We start from the raw sequence: 12,829 nt of genomic DNA, 5'->3' as shown, positions 1-12,829 counted from the left end.
TAGGGACTCTCATGTCACGCATTCTTCCACCTTCAGTCCGAGAGTTACGGTTATTTTACACTTACTACCAGCCATAGACCCAAACACCGTCGGCTCCGTTACTGAATACAATTCCCTAGGATTCCAGTTTTTCAAATTGAGGATATAAGTGCTTTGACTTGACAATGCATAGAGCTTATTTTTATAGAGTCATTAGTGGGTCACAGACTGTGAGGAAGATAGATGCAGTCGCTCTTATTGTTAGAGAGCTTATGGCTCTTAACAATCTTCTTAATGTAGTAGCAGCAATACACTTGAAAACAAGTAATTCTTCACAAAAAGTGTCTTTTTGGAATGATTTTCATTCTATTAAATCCAAAAAATGAACACGTAGAGAAACAATTGTGGACATTCTATTTGACATTTGTGTAAAAGCATAATTCCTAATGTTCAAAACATGTAGGTGCTAAAAATCAACAATTTAAATGTTGCAGATATCTGAATATGCATGTACAATATGTCTTCGACAATATATGAAAACATTTTCATAATCCAAACATTTGTAATAATTCTTTGGTATGAATATAGCTGGTTTTATATTAATGAAAGAAGGATAAACCGGTGTTATATGGCAAGGCACCGGGGGAGTTATGGAAAGCACTCCTGACACGTGTGAGGGCATGCTCATCTGACACAGTTAGCTTTCAGCTTCACAAGCTGCCAAAGGGAGTAACTAGAGTGCGACTAGACTAAGAAACTCTTGTGGACAATGCGTCCCTGCTCCTGGGTAATGCTGGCCACTTCTCAGCTAGCGGCATTGTCCAAGATTGAACCTAGACTGTGTTGGTTAGCTTGGTGCTATGAAAGAATTCCTTAGACTGCTTCTCCATCTGAGAGACTCCGCTTTCTTCATTTTAGATTAGAAAGAGCAGTCTAGTTGGACCTCCTGCCATTAGAAACCCTGCTATAGGCCACGAGTTGCCTTAGGAGTTATGGTTATGTATGAGGAGGAAACATTTACATTTGAAAGGGAGGTATTTACAAGAGGCAGTTCAGTTATGGTGGTAGATGCTGAGGGTTGTAGTAGCTAGGGGTAGCGTGGAGAAGTAAAATGCTTTGGTAGTTTTCATGCATAGGTCGGCGATGGAACATATCCTTGATCAGGCAGGTACTGTTTTGCTGAATGTGATTTCCATTTATTTGTGCTGACAGCTAATGTTTCAGAGGTCTTTGAAGAGTGTCATTACTTCATTGGAAGGGTTTCATCTCTTGGTTTTGACTAGTTCCTGAGTAGTTTCACCTGTTCAGACAGCTAGGCAGTAACAGTGCCTTTATTACCCAGGGACCTGCTGACTGAGCAAAGTGTTTCTTGTACATTAACATTTATTTTAAATCATAAAAAGGAATGAAATAACACGGAGGCAGGGTTTACTCTAACTGGTTACCTTGGGTTCACTCTTTTCATGTTTCTTTTGATGCTTGCAAACTCCTTAGTCTCTTTTGGTGGCAAGCATGCATACAGTAACACAATGTTGTCACAACAAAAATGCAACCAGTCGATTCAAATTAATTCACAACTGTAATGGCTGCCATATGAGCCTGTACCATTTGTTACATCTGGGGTGTGAAGACATACACAAGTTGCTCTCCTAAATGACTCTACTGTAAAAGTTTTTTGTGATACAATGGTATTAAAAATCTATGTCTTTCATTGTACTGAACAGTGTACTAAACACTGTACTAAACAGTGTACTAAGCATGATTAAGAGTCAGTAACATATATATCAGTATAGCATAGTCCATACCAGAAGTGTTTACTCAAGTGTTTTCCTACATAGTACTAAGGAATATAGACTGAGTGAAGGGCTCCTCAGACTCTGTCAATAACAGGTCCTTTCTTCGCTTCTAATAAAGACTGACAGGGTTAATCGTTCTTATTTGTCCTCGGAGCAGCGGGGGACTGTGCATCTTAGGGTTGCCAGGTTGGTTGGGAAGGTGTCCACTAGTCCAGGTGTTAGTAGTTGCCAGGCTGGTTGGTGTCAGTCCGTCCAAGTGCAGTTGGTTCCCCGGTTGAAGGAAGTGTTAGTTGCCAGGGTCTTGCACGGCGATCTTCTGCTACCTAGCGTGAAAGAGAAGGAGATGTTGTTGTTCGTACACCTCACCTGCCAGAAGGATTTAGCTGAAACTGTTATCAGCTCAGCGTGCCTGAGACTGGGATCTTCTGGGCTCCACACAGCTGTAAATACTGGCACTGTTGGCTGAACCTGGCCCTGTAAAACCCTGGAGAACCGCTCCATCATGACACAGACAACTGCGCGCGCGTGTAGAGGCAATGACACCCCTGCTGCTGGAACCTGTTAGGCGTACGCGTTGGTCTCCTGTTTTGAGAGACGAGTCAAACTAACCAAGCCGCCAAGGTCCCAGAAGGACCCACGTATTGCAATGGATTCCCTGTCACTGACTGAGATATACACTGGTTACGCCCATGCATTCTCACAATGAAGAGTTACAGAGTCTCTCGGAATCAAAGGCCCTCACTCTGTACGTCTAACCCTGGTGAGCCAGGGGTTTTTCACCCTGTAGATTTACGGTCAGATGTGTCTGTGGATTCTCTACTCAAATCTTATCTTAGGAGGAGGCATCTGATTCAGGGTTAATGTGATAGGTAGCTCTGAGGTGTTGTTAAAGCGGTTTGTCCAGGAATGAATATCTGTACTTTTGCTGATGTTATGTGGCCTTCTGTGTCTCATATCTCTGTGGCCCTGTAGAGAGGGCTGGTTTGGTGCAGAGAGGACCCATGTGAAAGACAGGCAGACGGCCCTGTTAATGACAATGCTGTCTTTGTGGGACTTCTTTCTCTCTTACTCATTCACTCACACACTCTCTCACTCACTCGCTCACTGAATCACGAACACCCTCACTCACACACACACTTGCGTATGTGTTTAATCCTAACCAGATCCAAACCTAACCCCTAATGCCTAAACCCGAAAGTAACCCCAATTTTAACACAATGCCCAGTTGTACCTAACCCTTAAGCTGGAAATACCATTTTCCCTAGTGGGGACCTGCTTGAAAACCTTGTAGGATTTCTTTTTAGGTTTTTACTAACTTCGTGGGGACTTTAAGACCATTAAGTGGGGGATGCAATTTAAAGAGTTTCTTTAATGCCTGCTAAGTTAGGTTAACTGTTAGTTTGTAGATGTGATAGGTTTTGATAGGCCAAGCAAAACCTCTTGATACTATCACTATACGGTGAAGAAGGAGTATTGGCATTTAGTATGGTCAGTTGCCCTCACAAAGTGGAAGTGGAGGTGCAGCGATCCGGAAAGGCCCTGGGTGTAATACAGACCTCTAGTTGGATATGATCAGACAATAGATAGTGATAGAGCCAGAGGATCTGAAAGGACCGCCCAGGCACATCGCTTAAAAACACATCAAACATGGATTGATGATACATTTATTCGAGGTGTCAAGACGGCTTTGATCATCCTGGAATACCCAGATAAATAGTTGTGTATTATTAGCATAGTTGTGAACAAGAACACCATGCTTTCTAATGATACTGCAGAGGTAACATATAAGAGATCGCAATGTTCTTTGAAGTTTGGTTACCCAGAGCAACAAAGTAGTCTTAAGTCAGATAAGCCCAGAGGCCAACCTAGTTTTGTAGTCTGTAGAGTTTTATAGAATCACAATGTTAATCCCAAGGTCTTTCACTAGGGCTGTCTCTGTACTGTTAGTGCTGTCTCTGTACTGTTAGTGCTGTCTCTGTACTGTGGTGAGTAAACTACCAGGGGATGATGATGGATTCCTATATACATTTCCCTACGCGGCTGTTACATCATATACTGGACAGAAAAATCACACTTCCCTGCACTTATTTCTTATTCTGAATTAGAATAAGTGTGGCTAAAGAAATAGCTTTATAGAACTTTTTCCCCTGGCTGAATTCATCCCACTGCAGAAACTGCATCAACTGCATGTATCCTCGAACGAGTATCTGCTTCTGCTCAAATTATACGTTTCGCCATTAGGATATTTAAGACCCTCTGATCAGCAATTCCAAGTGGAACCAGATCTATGGCTCACAAAGAACTTGGATGGAGAGATGCAGGAAGGGAGGTAGAGAGAAAAGGGAGGCGGACAGTGCGAGAAAAAGTCAGAGAGAAAGACCGAGGGAGGACGAGAGAACGACAGAGAGCGGGAGGAGATAAGTCAGGGAGGGAGAGAAGGAGAGAGACAGTGACTCAGGAAGCTGCTGAGTAAGGCTGTTCTGGGAGGGTGCAGTCCATTTGCCTACCAGCCTGTCACTCCACCGCCTGTTTCCATTGTGAAGCCAGAGGGTAGTTTATGTATTGATTTAACAGGCAACGCTCCAACATTTCTTTTTACATAAATGATAGCTCACTTGGCTTGATGCGTGGAGCCAGGGCCAGGTTGTAGTCTCCATCAGTAGTCAGTGCACAGAGACCAGGGAGGAAAGAACACTCCCCCATCCACACTAATGCTGTAGTAAATCAGCCAACAAATGCAGATGTTAAAGTTGATGTGCTGAAGCCAAGAGGAACAGCATTTCTGTTTGATTGTATCAGCTTGAATTATGAATTATTTTAGATGAGGCCCAGTGCTACTTCTCTCTTGATTTTTTTTTCACTCTATCTCTTTCTTTCTCACTCTCTCTGATAAAAAAAAGATCAAACGTCAATTTGGCTGTACTGTTCTAAGGCTCTCAACCATAAAGTTCTTCAAAGCCTTTTCAAACCTGAGACTCATGTAAGTCGTGCATCTTGAATGTTCAAATCTAGATCCTCTGGGAGTAATGTTCTGTAGAGTTCAATAAGCCTTATATTAGGTAGGGGAGACAACCATTTTCTTTTAGATCAGCTCTGGAAGTCTTCATTATCAGGCATTTGAGAAACTGAATGCATCTGATTTGTTGGAGGCATTTCCATAATTCATGCTGGCCATTATTGTGAAAAATGTTTTTACTAATGAAATCTAGGTGTTCCTAGTTCTTTTACATTCAAATTATTGTGTTTTACTTTGATAAAAAGCACATAGTAAACCCACTACCAATTCACTAATTTACCCTATGGGTGGTGTAAACTAAACACGCAAATCTAAGGATTTCCTGGATTTCCTTGCGCTCTAGAAACTTCCATTTTATGACTTACGCCTGAAAAACCTAAAGGAGGTCGTTGGGTGACAGTTGTTTTACATGCATTGACCCATGTTACTTCCTGGTATGTTTTCTTTCAATTACATAACATAGAGCACACCGGCAGTGAAGCCGCTCTACTCATGACCCTTAAAGAAAAGAGAAAGGAATCATAAATATGTATGAATTTAACAAGACAGCAGAGGGAAGTGAGCTTGGCCTACAAGTTATAACATGACTGAAGAGGGAAGGGAGCTTGGCCTACAAGTTATAACATGACTGAAGAGGGAAGTGAGCTTGGCCTACAAGTTATAACATGACTGAAGAGGGAAGGGAGCTTGGCCTACAAGTTATAACATGACTGAAGAGGGAAGGGAGCTTGGCCTACAAGTTATAACATGACTGAAGAGAGAAGGGAGCTTGGCCTGCATGTTATAACATGACTGAAGAGGGAAGTGAGCTTGGCCTACATGTTATAACATGACTGAAGAGGGAAGTGAGCTTGGCCTACATGTTATAACATGACTGAAGAGGGAAGTGAGCTTGGCCTACATGTTATAACATGACTGAACAGGAGTTCAGTGAGAATAATAAAAAGAAAACTGTTTAAGAACGGGTTGGGCCAAAAAATAAAGGGTTGCTGTTTCTAATACCTGAGCCAACAAGATTATAAAACAGTTGTGCCCCTGAGCACGGCTCTAACCCTAATTACTTTTGTAGGTTGCACTGGATTAAAGTTTTTGCAATGTACAAATTGACCATTACCAACAGTAAGACACACCTCAGCCATAAAAACAATAATGACCACTCATTTTTTAAACACTCTAGATGTGCAGCTTGAAGTATTCAGCCAATCAGAGGGTAAGTGGGCTGAGACCAGGAGTATTCAGCCATCTGATTGGCTGGGACTAGGAGCTGTGCTGTGATCCATATAACATCACCTGAGGAGATAGCTAGATGCAGCAGAGCCAAACAAATGCTCACACAGTCAACGCAGTGGATGGAAAGCATCCCATAGCGTCCTCAGCAGTGGGAATTGGCTACATGAACATTCAGAATATTCTCTCTCTCTCTCTCTCTCTCTCTCTCTCACACACACACACACACACCAGGAAAACAGAAGTTATGTTGAATTCAGGCTGATGCAACTCTGTTTCAAACCTAGCAATTCTGTTAATGTACCTCTGTTTAGACCATCCCATTTTTAAACATGTGAAGTATTCATTTTTCTCAATCTCACAGTCACTTTGATATTAGAAGGTTCCCTTTTGGCAGACTCTGAGAATATCCTTGTCATTTTTCTCCTAACAAAAAAAAACAGCGAATACATTTGTTTTTTGTTGTCCTTTGCTAATAGAAAGAGTTATTACATTATTTTTTGAATGATGGGTTAGAGTTGGTTGCCATTGATCATGCTGCTTACTATTACACAATGATGATAGCTTTGGCCTAACTAATGAGTTTAATGCTGGTATCTGAGGTAATAGTTGTGGAGGCCTTGGCTGGCTTATATAGTAGCATTTTCAGTTCTCAGCTTACTGTACAGTACAGTGTTCATGAATTATGAAATGTGCGCCGGGGACCAGTCATAAGCCAGGTCATACATAAATGCAGTAGTTGCCTGGCTGTGTGAATTTGAGCAGGCAGAGCGTGAGGTACAGCCAAGGACAACCTCAACCCTCCGCAGTTCACCGCACACTCTCCAGCCCCTATGTCTCTATACTAGGCTGAAAACTCCACCATCCGTTCTGACAGGTTGACAGTATTCTTAGAGTTTCTCCAGAGTTTTGTTCCCACTCACTGAGAAAAGCTGTTTGATGTGGATCTCTTTTACCTCAGAACCCAGAACACCCTGGGCACTCCCTCTCGGAGGATTTGTTATAGTTCATTCTGTGTTTAGAATCTTTGTGGTTCCAAAGTTGTGTTTCTTCCGAGATGCTCTAGCCTGTGTAGGTATGGGTGAGGATGAAGCCTTTATCATGTTTATGATAACGCAATTCAGACTTTATTTTAATGAGGGAGAAAGAGTATTTGGGTTTCGCAGTATATGAAGTACACCCAGCATAACTGTAGGATTCTGTGTCTGTATTTCAATTGCTGTTCGTCCATGCGCCAGACATACATGCGTAACCTACATAGGTTCATTCTAATTAGCACAATCCCACATGGTTGGCTTTGACTCATAGATGTCTTGTTTATCAGGCAGATTTCTATCATTGCCAGCCCCAACCTCATGCCAATATGCCATTCTGAATGACTACTGTTCATTTATCCAGTCCCTTTATTGTCTGCCCCCTCAAAGCAAATAGGAAAACAAATGCTGTTTGTTTGTCATCAAGAGAATTAGAGGAGGAACAAAATGAAGTATCAGTTGTGTTACAGTTTAGTTAGTCCTCCATTGAATGAGAGGAAGAAAAAGGAAGAACAAGGCCTGTGGTCCCTCTTTTCTCTCTCTTTGACAGTCCCCCCGACGGTACAAAAGAGGCATTTTCAGAGGCTTTGCCCCAATCTCCCTGTTGGATTGGGATGTCATCATTAACGCCGCTCTGTAAAGGCTTCCCTACAGTTCAAACCATCCATTTGATCCTCGATTGGATCTGACTGCCATTGTGATTTATTATTAACCACAGTCCAATGGAACGGGTGGTAGGAAGGAAACGAGCTCGTAGGAACAAGGGAGGGAGGGGGAGCCAGGAGGGGAAGGGGTGGGAGGGACGGAGGGAGGGAGGGTGTTGTTATTTTATCTGTTGTACCTGACCCTGTGTCTGCCTCCCCCTGAGATATTAACATCCATTTAATTGAAATTGGGGGAAAGGGATACTGGGGAGAGAAGGGGGTTTTGTCTGGTAGAGGATGTTGTCTGCTAATAGGGTCTAAGCCCCTGGGTAGTGTAGCACTCCTCCGTTAGAGGCATCAGGTGTACTGGGAGAGGGTTAAGAGGAAGGAGGAAACAGATGGAGAAGAAGAGAAATATGTAGAGAGGACAGAGAGACAAAGGAATGGAGGGAGGAGGACAAGGAGAGAAATGGAGAGAATGCACTGGAGGCTTGGATGGAAAGGGAGGTGAGAGATGGAGCGGGAGGGAGATGAGGAACATGAGAAGGAGAAAAGAGCAAGAGGAGAGAGAGGAAGAGAAGGAGAAATATGGATAGAGAAAGAGGGGGAGAGAGATGGAGGGAGAAGGAGAGGTATAGGAGAGAGGATGAGTAGGAGAGACAGAGAGGAGGAGGAGGAAGTGGAGGAGGAGAGATGGAAAGGGAGGAAGGAGAAGAGGAGAGAGTGAGGAAGAGGATGAGGAAAGAGAGGAAGAGGAGAGAGATGGTGAAAGATGAGGAGAATGATGGAGAGGGAGGAAGAAGAGAGATGAAGAGGAAGGAAGAGCCGAATCGGGAGAGAGACGAAGAAGCGGAGGAGAGAGAGAGATGGAGAGGAGTGTGATAGTTCTGTAGTCCTGCGAAGCTTCCTGGTAAGAGCAAGGCATTTGCAACACAAATGTTTGTAGGTTCAATTCCCAGTGACACAGCTAGAAGAGGGCAGCTAAGTTATGTGAACTTAGAGGTGCTTTATCATTATAATCAGTGTATTCTACAGTACTATCCAGTAGCAGTACAGGAGTAATGTGTAGTGTTTGTGGGTGGACAGAACAAGGCAGGCAGATGATTGATCACACTGTAATTGTCCTTGATTTGTCTATAGACGTAATGACATTATACTTTTTCATTACTCCTCATCAATTAGAAGGAATATTTTATAACCTGAAATAAGTAGGCCTTATTTCTTTATTTTATTTATACGGGGAAAACCAACCTCAGACCGTGGTCTCATTCACGGTACTACAATAATAAACAGTAAAACCTGTAGAGCTTGAACTTGAGTCTGAATCTGGTTGAATGCACCGCAGGGGCTGGTTACTGTTTAAAGGAGGAGGCTGAGGAGGCGGAATATTTATTTTAAAGAACTAAAATGATTGTAAATTAAAAGCTGAAGTTAACCAATGCCATCCTCTTCACCACCTTATGTAACAGCCTAGGTTTCTATGGCTCCGGCATCTCCATGAAGATATCACATCTCCTCTTGGTCACTGGTGTTTTTATGCAAACGTCCTGCTTACACCATCCAACCACAAAATATGTTATGGAAATGTTCTCAATATGCTCTCCAACGGGACTGAGAGATCAAGTTCATGACGGGTTAATCCAATTCATGTACTTTTAATAAAACGTTGGCCATGTGTCCTAGTGCTACTTGTGGAGGTGGTCATGGTCTTGACCTTTCCATTTCCATTTTACAAACTTTATCACCAAAGGACAACTACAAGGTACTGAACAGCCAAACTGAGATAGGATGACGTAATGATTTGCTGAAAGAATTGAACCAACGCTTGACTAATTTAGGAGGCCATAAAGGGACCATGTTGGTCCTGACCAAGTCCAAAGCACACAGACAGTGTTGTTCATTACGGCTCCAGGTGGGTCACCAGTGCCTGACAGGAAGACAGCTGCATGGGGCTGAGGCCAAAACAGAGCCAGGAAAACTGGGACTACCAGGGGGGAGGAATTCATTCCTCTGGCTGTGTGGTGCAGCCCTGAAGTGGGCCTCTGTCCTATTTAGTCACTGACTTTGGCCTCCTGCTGTCGGGTACAGCTGTTTATATCTGAGAGGATATCTGAAAGGATGTTGGAGAATGTAATTGTGGGCTCTGAGCGGCACACACACACACACAATTTGTAAGTGTGTAATACAGGCAGTTTGAAGTTAGAACGTTGTTGACTGGCTGAGCAGACCCTCACAGGGAACCACAGCAACGGGCTCTGCGGAGCTTGTGGCTTCCTGTCACTAGGAGCCTCTGGATGGATCACTAGGAGCCTCTGGATGGATCACTAGGAGCCTCTGGATGGATCACTTGGAGCCTCTCGACCAATCACTAGGAGCCTCTGGATGGATCACTAGGAGCCTCTGGATGGATCACTAGGAGCCTCTGGATGGTTCACTAGGAGCCTCTGAATGGATCACTAGGAGCCTCTGGATGGTTCACTAGGAGCCTCTGGATGGATCACTAGGAGCCTCTGGATGGATCACTAGGAGCCTCTGGATGGATCACAAGGAGCCTCTGGATGGATCACTAGGAGCCTCTGGATGGATCACAAGGAGCCTCTGGATGGATCACTAGGAGCCTCTGGATTGATCAGCTGTGGGTTCAACTTGACCTTTGGACCCCTTTACAGACTTTTTTTTATTGCTTTGGTACTATTTTCACAATTATGCGTTGATTTCAAAGCTGTTACTAACACAACTAGTCTTAGATTAAAACAAATTATTGTGCTTTCCTTTGGTATGATTTTTTTTTGGTGAAATATAGTGAGAACATTGTAGTCACTTAAACACAACATTATGCAATCCTCTGAATTTAGTCATTGTTACAACCAGTTACACTTTTTATAGATATCTTGTACACTTTGTCAATGCAGAATTCATGTTTTGCAAACAAAGATGAATGCTGTGATGATTTGATTGAAGTGGAGATCAATTTGAAGTGATTTGTTAGCTTGATGTATTTTATTATCTTTACCTTTTATTATCTTTACAATAGGGGCATTGAGCTCTTATACTACGAGGGCCTAAGCAGGCTGACTTTCTGTTCTACCTCATAATTGTTTTGCACACACCTGGTGTCCAAGGCCTAAATAAATCTCTGATAAGGGGATTGCAATAACAAAATGTAGTGGAACTGGCTTCAAGGGGCAGAGCTGAATACCTGTGAATACAGCATTTTTAAATGAAAAATTTGAAACAAATAGTAACATTCTGCATTGGTCATCTTTAGTAAAATATTTATTTTGTAGAAATACTGTAATTTGTATTTTCATGCCTTTTATGGTACAAACCATAATTACACTATCAGCAAATCCGCGTTAACCACGGTATGGTGCGTTAACCACGGTATGGTGCGTTAACCACGGTATGGTGCGTTAACCACGGTATGGTGCGTTAACCACGGTATGGTGCGTTAACCACGGTATGGTGCGTTAACCACGGTATGGTGCGTTTATCACGGTATGGTGCGTTTATCACGGTATGGTGCGTTTATCACGGTATGGTGCGTTTATCACGGTATGGTGCGTTTATCACGGTATGGTGCGTTTATCACGGTATGGTGCGTTTAACACGGTAGGGTGCGTTTAACACGGTAGGGTGCGTTTAACACGGTAGGGTGCGTTTAACACGGTAGGGTGCGTTTAACACGGTAGGGTGCGTTTATCACGGTATGGTGCGTTTAACACGGTATGGTGCGTTTATCACGGTATGGTGCGTTTATCACGGTAGGGTGCGTTTATCACGGTATGGTGCGTTTAACACGGTATGGTGCGTTTATCACGGTATGGTGCGTTTATCACGGTATGGTGTGTTTATCACGGTATGGTGCGTTTATCACGGTAGGGTGCGTTTATCACGGTATGGTGCGTTTATCACGGTAGGGTGCGTTTATCACGGTATGGTGCAGTTAGGTCTGGAAATATTTGGTCACTGACACAAGTTTCATCATTTTGGCTCTGTACACCAACACAATGGATTTGAAATGAAACAACTGAGATGCAATTGAGATCTCCTTTGACTGCATGTTGTGGGTTCACAGCAACAGCTTCCAAATGGGAATGCCACATCTGGAATCAATTCAGTCCTTTTACCTGCTTAATTGATGAAGAAATAACGAAGGAATAGCCCACACCTGTCCATGAAACAGCTCTTGAGTCAATTGTCCAATTACTTTTGGTCCCTTGAAAAAGAGGGGGCTACGTATTAAAGAGCTGCAAATAACTAAACCCTTCCTCCCATTTGGATGTGAATATCCTCACATTTAAGCTGAGAGACTGCACTTTAAGCCCATATTCATTATTTGTGTCAGTGCCCAATTATTTCCAGACCATATATTGGTAGTTGTAGTTGGCATTTTCTGATTATTTGGAATTACTCTCCATGAGATAACAGGTTGTATCTTTTGATCTTTTGTATTTAAAGTTTTGAGGGCCAAATTAAATATGTCATTCTGGCCTACAGTGTGTTTCATTTAGATATGTGTTTTAACTGATTTGAAAAAGTGAGTTATCCATGGACAGAAATACTCAAGCAATCAAGATAAACATTAAGAGCACCTTACCTAACACCATATAAAAGCATCTCTTTCCAGTATGACATTATTTCAGTTGTGGATTCCTTATAACAAAGACGTCCATTTATTGTTAACCCCTCTGGGAAGTTTGGTTCCTTCTAAGGTGGAGGATTATGGGAAACTCCACTGTTCTTGGCTCTGTTGGAACCCAACACCTACTGCTAAACTGGGCCTGGAAACCCAATTCACAGATTAGCATTCCAATCAGCATTCACCATCAACGTGTTATTGAATAGGCCAATTACTCTGGAACCGGATCTGAGGGGAGGTGTATACCGCATGAGAAACGCACAACAGATGACCTTTCATAACTATCGGCAACTATCGACTTCATTGTTGACTTCATTGTTTTTTATTAAATGAGGAACATAAAAAAAATTCTGGTAAAATCTTTTTTTTTTTTGCCCGGCTGTCTAGTTTTAAGTGATTTACAAACCCCAATGTGCTCTTCATAAGTGCATTCTGAATGTCACGTCCTATCTGCAGTCTGGCTGTCCTCAACATATAAATGGACACTCCAT

At 42.7% G+C, this 12,829-nt stretch overlaps 1 protein-coding gene across 2 annotated transcripts in view; it reads left to right on the top strand.

The window, feature by feature from the left end:
- Positions 1-12,829, top strand: part of LOC109615898 (transmembrane protein 211) — a 106,827-nt gene that overhangs the window by 1,808 nt on the left and 92,190 nt on the right. The gene's annotated exons all lie outside the window — the stretch shown is intronic.

This window comes from Esox lucius, chromosome 7 (genome assembly GCF_011004845.1).
Source record: "Esox lucius isolate fEsoLuc1 chromosome 7, fEsoLuc1.pri, whole genome shotgun sequence".
NCBI lineage: Eukaryota > Metazoa > Chordata > Actinopteri > Esociformes > Esocidae > Esox > Esox lucius.
Note: the sequence above shows the minus strand (reverse complement) of the source record. Positions and strands in the feature narration are given on the sequence as shown.